Raw genomic sequence first — 20,961 nt, 5'->3', positions numbered from 1 at the left:
ACATGGTTGTTGGTGCCAGGTGGGCTGGTCTGAGTATTTCAGAAACTGCTGATGTACTGGGATTTTCATGCACAACCATCTTTACGTTTTACAGAGAATGGTCCGAAAAAGAGAAAATATCCAGTCGGGGATGTTCTCTGGAAGAAAATGCCTTGTTGATGTCAGAGGTCAGAGGAGAATGGCCAGACTGGTTCAAACTGATAAAAAGTCGACAGTAACTCAAATAACCCCTCCTTACATCCGAGGTATGCAGAAGACTATCTCTGAACACACAACATGTCGAACGAACCTTAAAGCAGATGGGCTACAGCAGCAGAAGACCACACCGGGTGCCACTCCTATCAGCTAAGAAGAGGAAACGGAGGCTACAATTCACAAGGGCTCACCAAAATCAGACAAAAGAAGATTGGAAAAACGTTGCCTGGTCTGATGAGTCTTGATTTCTGCTGAGACATTCGGATGGTCAGGTCAGAATTTTGCAGATTTAGGAAATATTTTATTTGCACACTTTGGGCCCCTCAGTACCAATTGAGCATTGTTTAAATGCCACAGCCTACCTGGGTATTGTTGCTGAACATGTCTATTTCTTTATGACCACAGTGTACCCATTTTCTGATGGCTACTTCTAGCAGGATAACACACCATGTTACAAAGCTAAAATCATCCCAAACTGGTTTCTTCAACATGATAATGAGTTCACTGTACTCAAATGGTTTCCGTAGTCAACAGATCTCAATTCAATAGAACAATTTTGGGATGTGGTGGAACAGGAGATTCATATCATGGATGTGTAGCTGATGAATCTGCAGCAACTGTGTGATGCTATCATGTCAATATAGACCAAACTCTCCAAAGAATGTTTCCATCACCTTGTTGAATCTATGCCATGAAGACAGTTCTGAAGACAAAAGTGGGTCCAACCCGATACTAGCAAGGTGTACATAATAAAGTGGCCAGTGAGATGAGATCTTCTTAGATTCCTTCTTCTTTACTGTTCTCTAGCAGATGAATATTCCTAATGCTAGTAGAATTTTCAGGCAAGTAAAAAGCACTTATAAATGTAACCAGAATTTTTAATTTTGTTTTAAGTTATGCAATGTGAATGAGAACATGTAGCAAATACACACGGCTCTGCACTGTTAGCATATAGCAGACAATAACCCGCTATATGCTGAGTTTTTGGTCACAGGAGGACATAGTAAATGGGTCTTCTTCTGGGTTCTGAGTCTTTAGCCCCTTGATTGGCCAGGCCCTGATGACATCACACCCACGAATGCGTATGGGAGTTATTTAACCTCAGCAAGAATCCTGCTCAGCCTGCGCACTGAGCTGTTCATGGGAAGGACAGTGTATAGAAATAAAAAAAAAAAATAGCTGACAGACAGGTAGAATCCTCTATGGCAGAAGAGACTTACACTGTCTCCTCTGTCGTAAAATCACTGGGGGACATTTATCAATTTGGTCACATGACCAGCGTCTTTTAAAAAGTCATATCCTTGAGTTGCAGGCATATAGTGACAGATTTATAATCCTAGTTTATATTTCATACCTCAATGCCTTCATAAGGAGAATTGTCTCGAAATTGTCTCTAAGTTGTCTCTGTCTCTAAATTGTCTTTAAGCAGTCTCTAAACTGCCTCTAATTCATCTCTGTCTCTCTCTAAACTGTCTCTAAATTGTCTATAAATGGTCAATAGACCATCTCTAAGTCATCTCTGTCTCTAAACTGTCTCTAGGTTGCCTTTGTCTCTAAACTGTCTCTAAGTTGCCTTTGTGTCTAAACTGTCTCTTAATTGTCTCTGAATTGTCTCTGTATCTAAATTGTCTATAAACGGTCTCTAAACCATCTCTAAGTCATCTCTGTCTCTAAATTGCCTCTAGACTGTCTCTAAACTGTCTCTAAGTTGTCTCTGTCTCTAAATTGTCTCTAAACTGTCTCTAAGTTGTCTCTGTCTCTAAATTGTCTCTAAACTGTCTCTAAGTTGTCTCTGTCTCTAAATTGTCTCTAAACTGTCTCTAAGTTGTCTCTGTCTCTAAATTGTCTCTAAGTTGTCTCTGTCTCTAAATTGTCTCTAAACTGTCTCTAAGTTGTCTCTGTCTCTAAATTGTCTCTAAGTTGTCTCTGTCTCTAAATTGTCTATAAACTGTCTCTAAGTTGTCTGTCTCTAAATTGTCTCTAAGTTGTCTCTGTCTCGAAATTGTCTCGAAATGTCTCGAAATTGTCTCTAAACTGTCTCTAAGTTGTTTCTCTCTCTAAATTGTCTCTAAGTTATTTCTGTCTCTCAACTGTCTCCAAGCTGTCTTTAAATTGTTTCTAAACTGTCTCTAAATTGTCTCTAAGTTGTCTGTCTCTAAATTGTCTCTAAGTTGTCTGTCTTTAAACTGTCTCTAAATTGTCTCTAAACTGTCTCTAAGTCATCTCTGTCTCTACATTTGTCTCTAAACTCTCTAAATTTTCTCTAAACTGTCTCTGTTCCTAAATTGTCTATAAACGGTCAATAAACCGTCTCTAAGTCATCTCTCTCTCTAAATTGTCTCTAAACTGTCTCTAAGTCATCTCTGTTTCTACATTGTCACTAAACTATCTCTAAATTATCTCTAAACTGTCTCTAATTTGTCTCTGTTTCTAAATTGTCTCAAAGTTGTCTCTGTCTCTAAATTGTCTCTGAATTGTCTTTGTCTCTAAATTGTCCCTAAATTGTCTCTAAGTTGTCTTTTGTCTCTAAATTGTCCCTAAATGGTCTCTGTTTCTAAACTGTCTCTAAATTGTCACAAGCTTGCTGGAAACCTCCTGGATGACAGCTGGATAGCCCTGAAGTGTTAAGCTATCTTGAGGGTATAGCTGGCCATACACTAGTAGATTTCCAAACAAACGTTTGTACAAAAGATGCTTCTTTACCACCCAATAATGCCATCAGACACTTGACGTATGTCAATCAACATGTGTTTGATTTTAACATTCAATGTTAGAATGAATAGAGTTTCCCAAATGAAAACCACATTCACTGTTAGAATTTTGTTCATTTGAGAAAATTTTTCTATCACACTTCTTCAACTTTTTTCATCACTACGATTTAAATGTATTGCCAATGTGACTCCATCAACTAATAGAAAGTCGAATGAATATTCTTTCGTAGGAAAGTTCTTTTGAAAATCTAAGCAGTGTATGGCCAGCTTAAGAAGCTGAATTACCTTTGCGATACTTTAAGAAAAGCTCAGAAGGACTTCTAGAATGTGTGACATTTTGGAGGGTTTTTAATGTCGCAAATGCTGAATCCAGTTTCATTGTCACAGGTCGACTCAGATTATGAGGCTGAGTGAAAATCACTCGCCTCATAATTCTCCTTTAAAGAGGAGCCAATAAACCTCTCAACATGTCTTTGGAGTGTGGGAGGAAACCAGAATACCACGCAAGAACAGGGAGAACATGCAAACTCCTTGCAGATAGTGTCCTCCACTTTTTTTTTTAAAAGAGGCTTTACTTCCACTTTAACCAATTCGTCCCTAAGTTGTATCTGTCTGTGGGTTTTTGGGCACAGAATTAATGTGAACAATGCAGACTTTGTCAATGATATAGAAATTCATTTTTTAGAAGCGGAGCATTTGTTTTTAAACTCTTTTTTCTGATGATCAGATAATGCCATCTAGTGGCCAGGAGTGGTTACAAGCAGTGAGGTTTGACCTCATACAGCAAACAGCTAAACTCTAGCCCATAATAACCCATAATGAATTTAATTGTACATTTTATTTTTCCATCGATAGAGTGGGGAAATGTTAGATCTCTATCAGGATTTGATTGCTGTCTGTTCCTTCCTTGGGAAGATTCACTCTCTATATGTGTTCTGGTGACCAAAATGTTACAGTTGTCACCCCAACAGGATATGAGGAAACACTTTCTAATGGTGACAACTGTCTAAGGGTGGGGGGGTTTCCCCTCATTTTGTAGAAATGTCCTTTCACTTCTTGTTATGCCTTCAATACAGCAAAAGGGGAAATCCCTTGACACTGGTGAACCCTCAGGTACTTGCCGATACCAATTACCGATACTTTTTCTTAAAGGGACATGTGACCTTTTATTCTAAAACTACGCAGAATGATGATTTTAGGGAAGTTTCTTTATAATTTTGAAGAATTGTAACTCAATCCATGATTATACAGCAACACGCAATAGAGGACTACAGATCCCATCACTCCATGATTATACATCAAATATATATGGCTGTTTGTGGTCACATATGGGATGCATTTGGGTCTCACCAGGGCTGCACACTAGGGTCCTAGGGTCCTGCGATCTAGAAGCTTGTTAAGATCTGGGGGCTGAAGAAGAAAGAACAGCCAGCGAAGGCTCTAATGGTGGCTGTTGAATAGGATGGCAGCAGAAGTCATTGTCACAGTGCTGGTAGACCTGCTGCGGTGCAGAGGAGCTGTGACAGGCAGGGAAGCTTCCCGGCTTATGCAGCATCCTTGCGGGCCCGGCGGTAGTGTGTGTGGGCTTTAGTGCATAGGCTCACCTGTAGCTGGCGGCGGAGATCCGGAGTGGATGTCAGTTGAGCGGCTTGGTAGGCAGGCTCCATCAGCGGCAGCTGGAGACTGAGCCAAGGAGTCCAGGGACAGATCTGCAAGTCGAGACGAGCGGGAGTCCAAGGCGGCCATGCGGAGTGCGGGTAGAGGGAGGTTAAGGCTGCGCGCGCACTCATTACGGCATCCGGCCATGCCCCCTCTGCCTTTTCCTTTAAAACATTTTTAAAGTGCCGGTATCGGCCTTTAGTACCGGGGCATTTTCACGAGTACAAGTACTCGTGAAAATGCCCTTTATCGGGCTCGATACTAGCATTAGTATCGGGACATCCCTAGTATTCGGCCATGTGAAAGGCTAATTATCACTTTGAGGTCTTTTATTTGTATTTATTTTTTTTATTATGTAGGGATCTACCAATACCGATACTAGTACTACTCCATACAATACTTATAGCCATATCGGAACTTCCGGTCAGAGGGAGATTTTCTCTGACCAGCAGTGCCGCAAGGGAACATGGAGCTGTCTTCCTGGCCAATCAGGAAGCCGGGCCACGGGTAATGACTCGCAGCCCGGTTTCCTGATTAGCCAGGAAGCTGGATCCATGCTATTTGAACGGGAAGCTGGCTTCCCAGCCAATCAGCATTGAGCGGACCAAACAGTAATGACACACTGCCCAGCTTACTGATTGCCTGGGAGGCCTGCTCCTAGAAGTACCGGTATTGGAACTTGGTACTGGCGAGTAGCGAAATATAAATATTGGTACTCGTACACGATACCGAAAAATGAGTATCAGTGCATCCCTAGTATTATTTTCTGAAACTGGTAATTCAGCAATTGGCATTTCAGCACCCAAAATGTTTTCCCTTTCAACACCCCCTAGTCACCCCCCAAGTTATGTTGCACATGATAGCTAGCAAGCAGTAGATATATGCAAAAACTTAAAAAAAAAAAACCTTTTGAAACAAGTTTAAACTTACCTGAGTCTTCATTGCGCGCTCCCGTCCGAACATCTGAAGAGTCTCGGGCGGCCGCAAAGGATCATGCGCAGTTCAGATGTTCGACCAGGAGATGAAGAGAGACGCAAGGTTATGGAACAGCGTGCACCCGCACAGACACCGTGGGACATCACAGAAGAGGAGGACAGAGGAGTCAGCGCTGGATTGGAGACACGCACCAGGGCTGGAGGAACAGCTGAAAAGGACAGTAAGGAAGTAGATGATCGAATAAAGAGGCATGATTTAAGGTAAGTCCTGACACTAACATTGGGTGGGGAAAAAGAAAATAGCCTTTAATGTCACTTTAAGTGGCGTGAGTCTGTAGGGGCAAGGGAGAGGGAAAAAGGGAATATGGTTGGTATTGGTAGAGACTGTGACTAACTGATTTTTTGGAGGAAGTCGTGACTGAATGGGTGCTGACTCACAAAGGGTTCCAATGTGGAAAGGAGTGGGGCAGGGGTTTGGATGGGGACCAGATGACTGAGCAGGGGGATGGTTTTGGCATTGGTTAGAAAGATATGGATAGTTAGAGGAGAATGGTATAGGAGATACATTATGAGGTTGGGCAGTTGGGGTGTGTGAAATGTTTGTATGAGTTGGGAAGGTTGTGGTGGGTAGGGATCTAGAGGTGGGGTAGTAGCCGGTGTAATAGGCAAAGTACCTGTGGCAGGTGGGGCATACAGTACAGGAGGTAAAAAACGGAGACTGTATATCAGGGATGGCCAAACTGCGGCCCTCCAGCTGTGGTGGAATTACGAATCCCATGAGGCTTTGCAAGATTCTCACAGCCACTGACATGACTCCCGGACAGAGATGCTTCATGGGATTTGTAGTTTCACCACAGCTGGAGGGCCAGAGAGTATTACACCAGAGCACATCACCTTAAAGGGTATTTCCACTTTTGCAGTCAAATTCGAGACAAGTGTATTGCTTTCGAAAAAATTGACCCGTCCCTTGAAGAAAAAGTATCGGTAATTGGTATCGGCGAGTACTTGAAAAAAATTGTCTCTAAACTGTCTCTAAGTTGTCTCTGTCTCTAAATTGTCTCTAAACTGTCTCTAAGTTGTCTCTGTCTCTAAATTGTCTCTAAACTGTCTCTAAGTTGTCTCTGTCTCTAAATTGTCTCTAAACTGTCTCTAAGTTGTCTCTGTCTCTAAATTGTCTCTAAGTTGTCTCTGTCTCTAAATTGTCTCTAAACTGTCTCTAAGTTGTCTCTGTCTCTAAATTGTCTCTAAGTTGTCTCTGTCTCTAAATTGTCTATAAACTGTCTCTAAGTTGTCTGTCTCTAAATTGTCTCTAAGTTGTCTCTGTCTCGAAATTGTCTCGAAATGTCTCGAAATTGTCTCTAAACTGTCTCTAAGTTGTTTCTCTCTCTAAATTGTCTCTAAGTTATTTCTGTCTCTCAACTGTCTCCAAGCTGTCTTTAAATTGTTTCTAAACTGTCTCTAAATTGTCTCTAAGTTGTCTGTCTCTAAATTGTCTCTAAGTTGTCTGTCTTTAAACTGTCTCTAAATTGTCTCTAAACTGTCTCTAAGTCATCTCTGTCTCTACATTTGTCTCTAAACTCTCTAAATTTTCTCTAAACTGTCTCTGTTCCTAAATTGTCTATAAACGGTCAATAAACCGTCTCTAAGTCATCTCTCTCTCTAAATTGTCTCTAAACTGTCTCTAAGTCATCTCTGTTTCTACATTGTCACTAAACTATCTCTAAATTATCTCTAAACTGTCTCTAATTTGTCTCTGTTTCTAAATTGTCTCAAAGTTGTCTCTGTCTCTAAATTGTCTCTGAATTGTCTTTGTCTCTAAATTGTCCCTAAATTGTCTCTAAGTTGTCTTTTGTCTCTAAATTGTCCCTAAATGGTCTCTGTTTCTAAACTGTCTCTAAATTGTCACAAGCTTGCTGGAAACCTCCTGGATGACAGCTGGATAGCCCTGAAGTGTTAAGCTATCTTGAGGGTATAGCTGGCCATACACTAGTAGATTTCCAAACAAACGTTTGTACAAAAGATGCTTCTTTACCACCCAATAATGCCATCAGACACTTGACGTATGTCAATCAACATGTGTTTGATTTTAACATTCAATGTTAGAATGAATAGAGTTTCCCAAATGAAAACCACATTCACTGTTAGAATTTTGTTCATTTGAGAAAATTTTTCTATCACACTTCTTCAACTTTTTTCATCACTACGATTTAAATGTATTGCCAATGTGACTCCATCAACTAATAGAAAGTCGAATGAATATTCTTTCGTAGGAAAGTTCTTTTGAAAATCTAAGCAGTGTATGGCCAGCTTAAGAAGCTGAATTACCTTTGCGATACTTTAAGAAAAGCTCAGAAGGACTTCTAGAATGTGTGACATTTTGGAGGGTTTTTAATGTCGCAAATGCTGAATCCAGTTTCATTGTCACAGGTCGACTCAGATTATGAGGCTGAGTGAAAATCACTCGCCTCATAATTCTCCTTTAAAGAGGAGCCAATAAACCTCTCAACATGTCTTTGGAGTGTGGGAGGAAACCAGAATACCACGCAAGAACAGGGAGAACATGCAAACTCCTTGCAGATAGTGTCCTCCACTTTTTTTTTTAAAAGAGGCTTTACTTCCACTTTAACCAATTCGTCCCTAAGTTGTATCTGTCTGTGGGTTTTTGGGCACAGAATTAATGTGAACAATGCAGACTTTGTCAATGATATAGAAATTCATTTTTTAGAAGCGGAGCATTTGTTTTTAAACTCTTTTTTCTGATGATCAGATAATGCCATCTAGTGGCCAGGAGTGGTTACAAGCAGTGAGGTTTGACCTCATACAGCAAACAGCTAAACTCTAGCCCATAATAACCCATAATGAATTTAATTGTACATTTTATTTTTCCATCGATAGAGTGGGGAAATGTTAGATCTCTATCAGGATTTGATTGCTGTCTGTTCCTTCCTTGGGAAGATTCACTCTCTATATGTGTTCTGGTGACCAAAATGTTACAGTTGTCACCCCAACAGGATATGAGGAAACACTTTCTAATGGTGACAACTGTCTAAGGGTGGGGGGGTTTCCCCTCATTTTGTAGAAATGTCCTTTCACTTCTTGTTATGCCTTCAATACAGCAAAAGGGGAAATCCCTTGACACTGGTGAACCCTCAGGTACTTGCCGATACCAATTACCGATACTTTTTCTTAAAGGGACATGTGACCTTTTATTCTAAAACTACGCAGAATGATGATTTTAGGGAAGTTTCTTTATAATTTTGAAGAATTGTAACTCAATCCATGATTATACAGCAACACTTTTTTTAGAAGCGGAGCATTTGTTTTTAAACTCTTTTTTCTGATGATCAGATAATGCCATCTAGTGGCCAGGAGTGGTTACAAGCAGTGAGGTTTGACCTCATACAGCAAACAGCTAAACTCTAGCCCATAATAACCCATAATGAATTTAATTGTACATTTTATTTTTCCATCGATAGAGTGGGGAAATGTTAGATCTCTATCAGGATTTGATTGCTGTCTGTTCCTTCCTTGGGAAGATTCACTCTCTATATGTGTTCTGGTGACCAAAATGTTACAGTTGTCACCCCAACAGGATATGAGGAAACACTTTCTAATGGTGACAACTGTCTAAGGGTGGGGGGGTTTCCCCTCATTTTGTAGAAATGTCCTTTCACTTCTTGTTATGCCTTCAATACAGCAAAAGGGGAAATCCCTTGACACTGGTGAACCCTCAGGTACTTGCCGATACCAATTACCGATACTTTTTCTTAAAGGGACATGTGACCTTTTATTCTAAAACTACGCAGAATGATGATTTTAGGGAAGTTTCTTTATAATTTTGAAGAATTGTAACTCAATCCATGATTATACAGCAACACGCAATAGAGGACTACAGATCCCATCACTCCATGATTATACATCAAATATATATGGCTGTTTGTGGTCACATATGGGATGCATTTGGGTCTCACCAGGGCTGCACACTAGGGTCCTAGGGTCCTGCGATCTAGAAGCTTGTTAAGATCTGGGGGCTGAAGAAGAAAGAACAGCCAGCGAAGGCTCTAATGGTGGCTGTTGAATAGGATGGCAGCAGAAGTCATTGTCACAGTGCTGGTAGACCTGCTGCGGTGCAGAGGAGCTGTGACAGGCAGGGAAGCTTCCCGGCTTATGCAGCATCCTTGCGGGCCCGGCGGTAGTGTGTGTGGGCTTTAGTGCATAGGCTCACCTGTAGCTGGCGGCGGAGATCCGGAGTGGATGTCAGTTGAGCGGCTTGGTAGGCAGGCTCCATCAGCGGCAGCTGGAGACTGAGCCCAGGAGTCCAGGGACAGATCTGCAAGTCGAGACGAGCGGGAGTCCAAGGCGGCCATGCGGAGTGCGGGTAGAGGGAGGTTAAGGCTGCGCGCGCACTCATTACGGCATCCGGCCATGCCCCCTCTGCCTTTTCCTTTAAAACATTTTTAAAGTGCCGGTATCGGCCTTTAGTACCGGGGCATTTTCACGAGTACAAGTACTCGTGAAAATGCCCTTTATCGGGCTCGATACTAGCATTAGTATCGGGACATCCCTAGTATTCGGCCATGTGAAAGGCTAATTATCACTTTGAGGTCTTTTATTTGTATTTATTTTTTTTATTATGTAGGGATCTACCAATACCGATACTAGTACTACTCCATACAATACTTATAGCCATATCGGAACTTCCGGTCAGAGGGAGATTTTCTCTGACCAGCAGTGCCGCAAGGGAACATGGAGCTGTCTTCCTGGCCAATCAGGAAGCCGGGCCACGGGTAATGACTCGCAGCCCGGTTTCCTGATTAGCCAGGAAGCTGGATCCATGCTATTTGAACGGGAAGCTGGCTTCCCAGCCAATCAGCATTGAGCGGACCAAACAGTAATGACACACTGCCCAGCTTACTGATTGCCTGGGAGGCCTGCTCCTAGAAGTACCGGTATTGGAACTTGGTACTGGCGAGTAGCGAAATATAAATATTGGTACTCGTACACGATACCGAAAAATGAGTATCAGTGCATCCCTAGTATTATTTTCTGAAACTGGTAATTCAGCAATTGGCATTTCAGCACCCAAAATGTTTTCCCTTTCAACACCCCCTAGTCACCCCCCAAGTTATGTTGCACATGATAGCTAGCAAGCAGTAGATATATGCAAAAACTTAAAAAAAAAAAACCTTTTGAAACAAGTTTAAACTTACCTGAGTCTTCATTGCGCGCTCCCGTCCGAACATCTGAAGAGTCTCGGGCGGCCGCAAAGGATCATGCGCAGTTCAGATGTTCGACCAGGAGATGAAGAGAGACGCAAGGTTATGGAACAGCGTGCACCCGCACAGACACCGTGGGACATCACAGAAGAGGAGGACAGAGGAGTCAGCGCTGGATTGGAGACACGCACCAGGGCTGGAGGAACAGCTGAAAAGGACAGTAAGGAAGTAGATGATCGAATAAAGAGGCATGATTTAAGGTAAGTCCTGACACTAACATTGGGTGGGGAAAAAGAAAATAGCCTTTAATGTCACTTTAAGTGGCGTGAGTCTGTAGGGGCAAGGGAGAGGGAAAAAGGGAATATGGTTGGTATTGGTAGAGACTGTGACTAACTGATTTTTTGGAGGAAGTCGTGACTGAATGGGTGCTGACTCACAAAGGGTTCCAATGTGGAAAGGAGTGGGGCAGGGGTTTGGATGGGGACCAGATGACTGAGCAGGGGGATGGTTTTGGCATTGGTTAGAAAGATATGGATAGTTAGAGGAGAATGGTATAGGAGATACATTATGAGGTTGGGCAGTTGGGGTGTGTGAAATGTTTGTATGAGTTGGGAAGGTTGTGGTGGGTAGGGATCTAGAGGTGGGGTAGTAGCCGGTGTAATAGGCAAAGTACCTGTGGCAGGTGGGGCATACAGTACAGGAGGTAAAAAACGGAGACTGTATATCAGGGATGGCCAAACTGCGGCCCTCCAGCTGTGGTGGAATTACGAATCCCATGAGGCTTTGCAAGATTCTCACAGCCACTGACATGACTCCCGGACAGAGATGCTTCATGGGATTTGTAGTTTCACCACAGCTGGAGGGCCAGAGAGTATTACACCAGAGCACATCACCTTAAAGGGTATTTCCACTTTTGCAGTCAAATTCGAGACAAGTGTATTGCTTTCGAAAAAATTGACCCGTCCCTTGAAGAAAAAGTATCGGTAATTGGTATCGGCGAGTACTTGAAAAAAAGTATCCGTACTCGTACTCGGTCTTAAAAAAGTGGTATCGGAGCATCCCTAATTTTTTCAGACTCGTTGGACATGGTGTCCAAAAGCCTTTCTTGGCCCTCTCATTCACAGCCTGTCTGGCCTGTACAGAGGCTTAGAGCTACTTCAGCCTCCTCTTTCGACACAGGAGTATTGGAAGGGGTGTCAGGTCAGTGGCCTTTTCCACCAGGGGCCTCAAAGGGTCCCTACATCAGGCTCAATATAGCAATATTGAGCCTGATGAATGTGTGGCCCCAAAACATTGCAATCCTTGTGACAAAATGTTCATACATCAATAAAGATGGTTTTGGAAACATTACTGGTGTGCTGCTGGTGACATCCTGTATCTTTTATAGTGATGTCACTATGCCGGCCTGAGGAAGGGACCCTGTGTGGCCCTGAAACCTTGTCTTGTTTTGACTACTGTGTTGCACTATCAATAAACAAGAGTACTTTTGCATCTTTAAATGCTGGGTGCTGGCAACTTCTTCTCATTTGCTTCTGTGGATCTACATGGTGCAATCCGTGATTATTACTACAAGCACCATATTGGACTTGGTCGCAGTGCAGCTGGCACCTACACCTTTGCGGGGTGGGAAGCTGTCACATTTGCCAGCTATATTAATACCGCTGCTACCTGTGCCTTCCTGCTGCAGCTGAGTTTCGTCACAGCAGGAGAGCGTACACCCCATTTGGTTCACCCATTTGCTGAACGGTCACAATTTGGACCAAATCCTACATCAGTCTGAACCAGAACCTCATTCCTACTGCTTTGTCAGCACACCAACACCAGTTCAAATGCAGCAACACAGATAATAAAATAAGCCACTGAAGTGCTGAATCTGAGTAAAGACTCCGATTTTCAGCACTATGGACAGTGGAACTTTACAGTCATTCCTCCTTCTTCCATTCCCCATCCATTTTACTGTAGTCAGAAAATATGCCGAGGACGTAACACTCGCCCTGGTATTAATAGAAGGACTGTTGCAGCAATTATCTTTTTCTATTGAAGAACTGATGACAGCAAATGTCTTTTCACCCAGTGAATGTGCAGAGAATATGCTTTCTAAATAGGGTAGTTATTCCCCAGGAAATGTGCAATGTGAATGTTGTACAAATATCCTCCCTAATATTAATGCTGTTTAAATATAACAATGTTGTACTTGTATTTTACTGGGAGGCTTTATGAATTAAAATACAGTTTATACAACAAACAAGGCATGTCATGAGTCCAGAACCTCTAGGGGTGCAGGGGTTGGCAACCTTGGCACTCCAGCTGTGAATAAAAACTACAAGAGCTGACTTATCGGCGGTAATGTGATCGGTCTTAGAGCCAGTCTGGGACCTCTGCAGCGTCACAAGGACCCCAAAGCATCGGGGTGATATGAATGTGTAATAATCTGTTCATCCCAGACTCCTCCTTTAAGTCTTAGGCGATGCTGGAACCTCTAATTACAATTTGACTGTGAGTGAATGAGTGACTTAACCCCTTCGTGACGGAGAAGTGCCCAAATGACTGGCCTGACTGTACTGACCAGTTATTTGCGGCTCTGTAATGTTGGTAACCGCTGAGTATCAGCGGTTGCCATTCATTAATGGATGGGCCAGTGTTGAGGCATCCATTGAAGAAAGAGTTAAGCTTTTTCAGACACCTGATCCCTTTCAGGAATCAGGTGTCTGACAGTGAGAGCAGAGCCGCATTTACTGCTCTCACTGACAGCTGGTATAGATCGGGAAATCCCGATGTATACCGACTTTTTCCCCCTAAACTTTCAGCAATAGAAACATTTCAATTCATGTTTTTATTGCTGATACAATGTTTCAGTTTTCTGGTCGGTGTTGGAACGCTCAGAAAACCTTAAGTGACATCTGGGTGGATCTCGACAGTAATGTCGGGATCTTTCCCGGCTGGGGCGGTCCCAGTATACCGCGAGCTGTAGCTCGCGGTATACTGAGCTTTGGGTCACGGGAGGATGCTAGTTTATGTCCTCCTGTGACCCTTAGGAGAACTATGGGAAAAAGCACTGACCCCATAGTTCTCTTTTAAGTTTGAAGCAGCCTAATTATAGCCAAAAATTAATTAATTCATTTATCAAGCAGTAATAGTTAGATTAATTCACAATGACTGTTTGATATAATTAAATAAATAACATAAAAATGTAAAACATGCTTTAAAAAAATAGTGAAAAGTGTAAAAAAAATAAAATAAAGTGTAAAAAAATAAATGTAACAAATAAAAATTATATATTTAAATATATTTTTATACTATCATTTATATAAAAATGAACACCTTACAATGAAAATCTGCAGCTGAGCTCTAGATTTGTTTTTCACCCTAAGGGGTTCATTTTTTTTAACCCCCTCATGACAGCGGTGCTCAAAGTATGTCGCTGTCACTAAGTGTGACACTTAGTGACAGTGACATTGTAAAAAAGATTAAAATATTAGGTTTTAGTTTTAGGCCTAGAAGTACAGAAACATTTCTTAAATCCTAGGGATGTGAGGTTTTTCCAAATAAAGGACAAATAAATGAATGTATTTAATGCATTTTTTTAGCTGTGCTGTTTTTCTAAAAAATACTACAAATAAAACTGGGGAAAAGGTGTTTTCTTTATGTTTTTTTTTTTTTAAAGTATTTTATTAGTCCTAAGTGAGGTGTTAGGTACACATATGTGATATAATTATATAGCCCTATCTGTCCTCTAAAAAAACAATATATAATATGTGTGGGTGCACTTTGTAAGAAAGTATATTACTGACGTGGAAGAATCATACGGCAAAAATGTCAAAAGTGTGTCAATCATTTACGAACAGAAACTAAAAACAAGCTCAGTCATGAAGGGGTTAATCTATCTAAAAAACATAATCTTTATTGTTGTACACGTTCACGGTTCAATATAATTGTGAAATCTCAAGATTTATGTTGCTGTATAGTAATAATCATCACAAGGCTGAGACATGATTCAATATTGGAATAACTAAGCAAACACGCCAGTTACGAGTCTGTGATTTCTTAGGGGCACCATCTGACATAGTACTTTGCATTATTAGTTTTTTTGCATATTAAATGTTTATTGCGTTTTTTAACATGTAACAGGTAAACTAGGGAACGGTATCAGACAATAGCATATCCATACTAGATCATAAAAATCAAAGAATACTAACATTCTACTAAGAGGTGAGTAGGGATCTGGATGGAGGGAGGCCGGTGGATGTGGTGTACCTGGATTTTTCTAAAGCATTTGACACAGTACCACATAAACGCTTACTACACAAGCTGAGGTCTATGGGCATAGATGAAATGGTGTGTACATGGATAGAGAACTGGCTACAGAGAGTATCGATAAATGGCTCCTTTTCACATTGGTCTAGGATCATGAGTGGCGTGCCCCAGTTATCTGTGCTGGGCCCCATGCTATTCAACCTGTTTATTAATGATATTGGGGAGGGCGTAAATAAGTTGAGGTCTATGGGCATAGATGAAATGGTGTGTACATGGATAGAGAACAGGCTACAGAAACGGGTCCAGAGGGTATCGATAAATGGCTCCTTTTCAGACTGGGCTATGGTCATGAGTGGCGTGCCTCAGGGTTCTGTGCTAGGCCCAATGCTATTCAACCTGTTTATTAATGATATCGGGGAGGGCGTAAATAGTCATGTGTCCGTGTTTGCTGATGATACTAAAATCGGGAGGGTATCAGACACGGACTTAGACATTATAACATTACAGGGGGACCTGGATAAAATAGGGGAGTGGGCAACTATATGGCAGATGAGGTTCAATGTTGATAAATGTAAAGTTATGCACTTTGGGGTTTAAAATAGGCAATCAGAATACACATTAATGGGAACTCTTCTAGGGAAGTCAGAAATGGAAAAATATTTGGGGGTCATTATAGACCACAGGTTGAATAATAAATTGCAATGCCAGGGTGCTGTAAACAAAGTGATCAGAGTACTGTCTTGTATTAAAAAGGGAATGCTCTGTAGAGATAAAGCAATAATTTTGCCACTTTATAGATTGCTGGTTCGGCCTCATCTGGAGTACGCGGTCCAGTTTTGGTCACCAATCCACAGAAAGGATGTCATTGAACTGGAGGGAGTCCAGAGAAGGGCAACCAACTAATTAAGGGGATGGAGTGCACTAATTAAGGGGACCTATGAGACCTATGAGACAAGGTTACTAAATTTAAAAATGTTCCCGCTGGAAGTGATGAGGAGATTAAAGTGACATTAAACCCTCAGATTTTTTAACATAAAACAATACTGTAATGTGCGCCTTACTGTAATCCATGGTTGTTTCCCTTCTCTTTGCTGCTCTTCCTTTTAAATCTGTATCTGTTCTCATGCTTGGAGAGAAATTCCCTTTTCAGCAGACTGCCTTGTCTCAAACGGTGTCTGTGTATACGTTTCTATAGGCTGTAACCTGAGCCAGCACTACAGGAAGAGGCCCTGAGATGAAAAGGGAAGTTCTCTCCAAGCATGAGAAAAGATACAGATTTAAAAGGAAGAGCATCAAAGAGAAGGGAAACAACCATGGATTACAGTAAGGCACACATTACAGTATTGGTTTATGTTAAAAAATCTGAGGGTTTAATGTCCCTTTAATGGTTTTCTTGTACAAGATGTTCAATGGTGATAGCAACATCAGCAATAAACTCTCTACGGTAACCCCCATAACAAAGACTAGAGGCCACCACCTAAAACTGGTGGAGAAGTAAGTAGGAGCGGTCAGGGTATGGAACTCGCTGCCACAAGCAGTGATTTCAGCTAAGAGTGTTGAATCGTTCAAAAAGCATTTGGACAATTTCCTCAGAGACCACAACATACAGGAGTACAGGTACACTTAAGAAGAAGATGACACATGGACTCATCCACATGTACATTCACATGCATACACGCTATAGGTTGGACTTGATGGACCCGTGTCTTTTTTCAACCTCAAATACTATGTAAACTGAATGTATGGGCGGACATGGGGCGGGACTACTTTGCATTATTTGTATCGGTGAGGTTTGCCGTTACCCCAGAGGGCTGACCAATGTGTCTTTTGTAAAAATGACTAAGGCCTTGTTCACACCTAGGCGTTTTGTCTTGCGTATTTGTCAGCACTGAAATGCTCAAGACAAGAAATACCATTTATTTCTATGCCCCTGTTCACACCTGAGCGTAGCAAAACACCTGTCGCTGAAAAAAGTACATGAGCTTCTTTCTAGCACATTACAGTGCGTTTTGACCCCATAGACTCAACAGGAAATGCTTGGAAATGTGCAACACAATTATTTTGCATGTGTTTCACACGTGTTTTCCCATTTACATCAATGTGTCACATTCTGCCCACAAAAACCCTTAGTGTACGTGCGTAAATGCGTGCAAAAACAAGCAAAATTGTGCAGCAAAAACACGAACAGATACGTACGATAAAGCTGTCGTCCAGGTGTGAACGGGGCCGAAAATGAAGCTGCTGCAAATACTAAAATGAACCAGACTGCCACTACTCGTGATGTATAGGAGAACATGACTGTGATTTCTTCACCACGGGTAAGTCCCCACCAATGTAGCACAACTAGAGCTGGGCCGAGGGCTGGCCTGATTGGATACTGATTTATTGGATATATTAAGTAGGTCCTCAGATTACATCGTTTTGGTAAATCTAAAGTTGTATGATCAGATTGTAAAGTGTATGGTGAGTTTAAAAGTTACCATCCACTATAAGGGCGTGTTCACACGACGTCCGGATTCTGTGCTGACCGGATCCGTACGCTCCTGCACTAAAAATGCATCCCAATGTATCCCTATGTGCTTTATGGGCTACAGTTGTCACGTGCGCAGACCGTTCAGGTCCAGAAAGAAAAATACTGCATGTCACATTTTGTGCGGTCAGGATACGGTCCGGAAACGCAATACGCGTCAAAAACGCACTGCAGCTAACATACTAACAGTCCCACTCCAGCAAAAAAACAATTTTTTTTTTTTACTGGAACGCGTCCAAAAACATAGCACCGCGTCTGCAGATATGCTCAGGACTGGATCTGGAGCAGATCTGCAGACGTGGTGCTGTGTGTTGTTGATACGTTCCAGGGCTGTCAGTATGTAAGCTGCAGTGCGGTGCGTTTTTGGCGCGTTTTCATTGCGCGTTGGACGCGTTCGTGTGTTTCCGGACCGTATCAGGACCGGACAAAAATGTGACATGCAGCATTTACTCTGTCCGGACCGGAACGGACTGTGCACGTGAGAACTGTAGCCCATAATACACATAGGGATACATTGGGATACATTTTGGGTGCATGAGCGCACGGATCTGGTCCGGACAGAATTCGGACGTAGTGTGAACAGGCCCTAAGATCTGATTGTACATTCTCCTTTAGATCTGCCACCAATTATGTGGTGCAAGGGTCTGCATGATTGGAGACAGACTGAAAGGGTTATCCTTACATTACAAAGATCTGGTAAATCTGAAGGAGATTGTACCATCTGATTGTATAGTCTTTGGCCAGTTTAACTGCAATATGTATATAAACGGTGGTAACCTGAAGCGGGTATAACAAGACCACAGCTTCTGCAGCAGGTATAATTTTTTACAGAGTGGTGCCTGGATGTCACATACAAGGGTTTAGGCAATTATAAAGCTGCCCGATCACGTGTATGGTGCTTGAGTACTATGCACCCCCTCCCCTGCCAGTTATCCCGGCCTCTGCTGCCCACTGTGCATGCAAGGGACCATTGTGGCGGGTCTGTGTACCTCAAACAGAGGGATATCAGCACACTTTCAGTGAATGATCTCCCCTCTGATGACTGAAAGTGGAAGTGATGTGTATTACACCACTTCCAGCTTCAGTGTGTCATTTCTCTGGCTGCTGTAACTGGAGAAGAAGCTGATGAAGTATGATCTATGTTTCATCAGCTTCTTTGGGGTCCCTAGGTGACATCAGAGTCTAATAGTCCCCTGATGTCTCCATAAAGAGGACCTGTCACTGTATCTGTGCGATCACATAGGGGGATTGTGTTCCCCTAATGCGATAGCACAGATACAAGGGGGATTGTTATCCCCCTATGTGATACCAGGGGGGCTTGTTAGACCCCTATGTGATACCAGAGATACTACAGGGGGGCTTGTTAGCCCTCTATGTGATACCACGGTTACTACAGGGGGGCTTGTTAGCCCTCCATGTGATACCAGAGATACTACAGGGGGGCTTGTTAGACCCCTATGTGATACCAGAGATACTACAGGGGGGCTTGTAAGCCCTCTATGTGATACCACGGATACTACAGGGGGGCTTGTTGGACCCCTATGTGATACCAGAGATACTACAGAGGGGCTTGTTATCCCACTATGTGATACCACAGATACTACAGGGGGGCTTGTTATCCCACTATGTGATACCACAGATACAGGGGAGCTTGTTTGCTGCGTATGTGATACCACAGATACAGGGGGGCTTGTTAGCTGCTTATGTGATACCACAGATACCGGGGGGCTTGTTAGCCCCTTATGTGATACCGCAGATACAAGGGGGCTTGTTAGCTGCTTATGTGATACCAGAGATACAGGGGGGCTTGTTATCCCACTATGTGATACCGCAGATACAAGGGGGCTTGTTAGCTGCTTATGTGATACCACAGATACCGAGGGGCTCGTTAGCTGCTCATGTGATACCACAGATACAGGGGGGCTTGTTAGCTGCTTATGTGATACCACAGATACAGGGGGGCTTGTTAGCTGCTTATGTGATATCACAGATACAGGGGGGCTTGTTAGCTTCTTATGTGATACCACAGATACAGAGGGGCTCGTTAGCTACTTATGTGATACCACAGATACAAGGGGGCTTTTTAGCCCTCTATGTGATACCACGGATATTACAGGGGGGCTTGCTAGCCCTCTATGTGATACCAGAGATACTACAGGGGGGCTTGTTAGCCTTCTATGTGATACCACGGTTACTACGGGGGGGCTTGTGATACCACGGATATTACAGGGGGGCTTGTTAGCCCTCTATGTGATACCAGAGATACTACAGGGGGGCTTGTTAGCCTTCTATGTGATACCACGGTTACTACGGGGGGGCTTGTGATACCACGGATATTACAGGGGGGCTTGTTAGCCCTCTATGTGATACCAGAGATACTACAGGGGGGCTTGTTAGCCCTCTATGTGATACCAGAGATACTACAGGGGGGCTTGTTAGCCCTCTATGTGATACCAGAGATACTACAGGGGGGCTTGTTATCCCACTATGTGATACCACGGTTACTACAGGGGGGCTTGCTAGCCCTCTATGTGATACCAGAGATACTACAGGGGGGCTTGTTAGCTGCTTATGTGATACCACAGATACAAGGGGGGCTCGTTTGTCCCCTATGTGATACCACAGATACAGGGGGGATTGTTAGCCCTCTATGTGATACCACGGATATTACAGGGGGGCTTGTTAGACCCCTATGTGATACCAGAGATACTACAGGGGGGCTTGTTAGCCCTCTATGTGATACCATGGTTACTACAGGGGGGCTTGTTATCCCTCTATGTGATACTAGAGATACTACATGGGGGCTTGTTAGCCCTCTATGTGATACCACGGTTACTACAGGGGGGCTTGTTAGCCCTCTATGTGATACTAGAGATACTACATGGGGGCTTGTTAGCCCTCTATGTGATACCAGAGATACTACAGTGGGGCTTGCTAGCCCTCTATGTGATACCAGAGATACTACAGGGGGGCTTGTTAGCCCACTGGCTCTTGCACTATTGTTGTTGGCAGATCTAAAGGAGATTGTACAACCACAGCGTTCTGGTAGTGTGCGATTAAGGGCAGGTTCACACCATTTTCTGGACCAGATCTGGAACGCGGTGCATTGCGTTTTGCTGCATTTGTACAACAATTTTCTTATTTAACATGATTTTGCCACATTCTGGAGCTGTTTCTTTAAGCTTAAAATGGTCTTTCAGGTGCGCCCAGTGCGTTTGCAAGCATTTGTATGCGTTTTGAATGTGTTCCAGTGCATTCCAGAACAGAGAAAATGAGACAAGCCATATTTCTTTTGTCTGGACTGGAACGGACTGCGCTGGTGTTCACAGAGCCCAGAATGGGATGCTTTTTGGGTCCGGGAACAAAAATGGTCCTGGAAATGATCCTGACACGGTGTGAACAAGCTTTTAAAAAGTATGGCATGCAAACCGCATTGCACTGCGATGAGCCCATAGAACTTA

This window comes from Nanorana parkeri, unplaced genomic scaffold, assembly GCF_000935625.1.
Source record: "Nanorana parkeri isolate BGI_ZX_2015 unplaced genomic scaffold, ASM93562v1 scaffold229, whole genome shotgun sequence".
Taxonomy (NCBI): Eukaryota; Metazoa; Chordata; class Amphibia; order Anura; family Dicroglossidae; genus Nanorana; species Nanorana parkeri.
Note: the sequence above shows the minus strand (reverse complement) of the source record.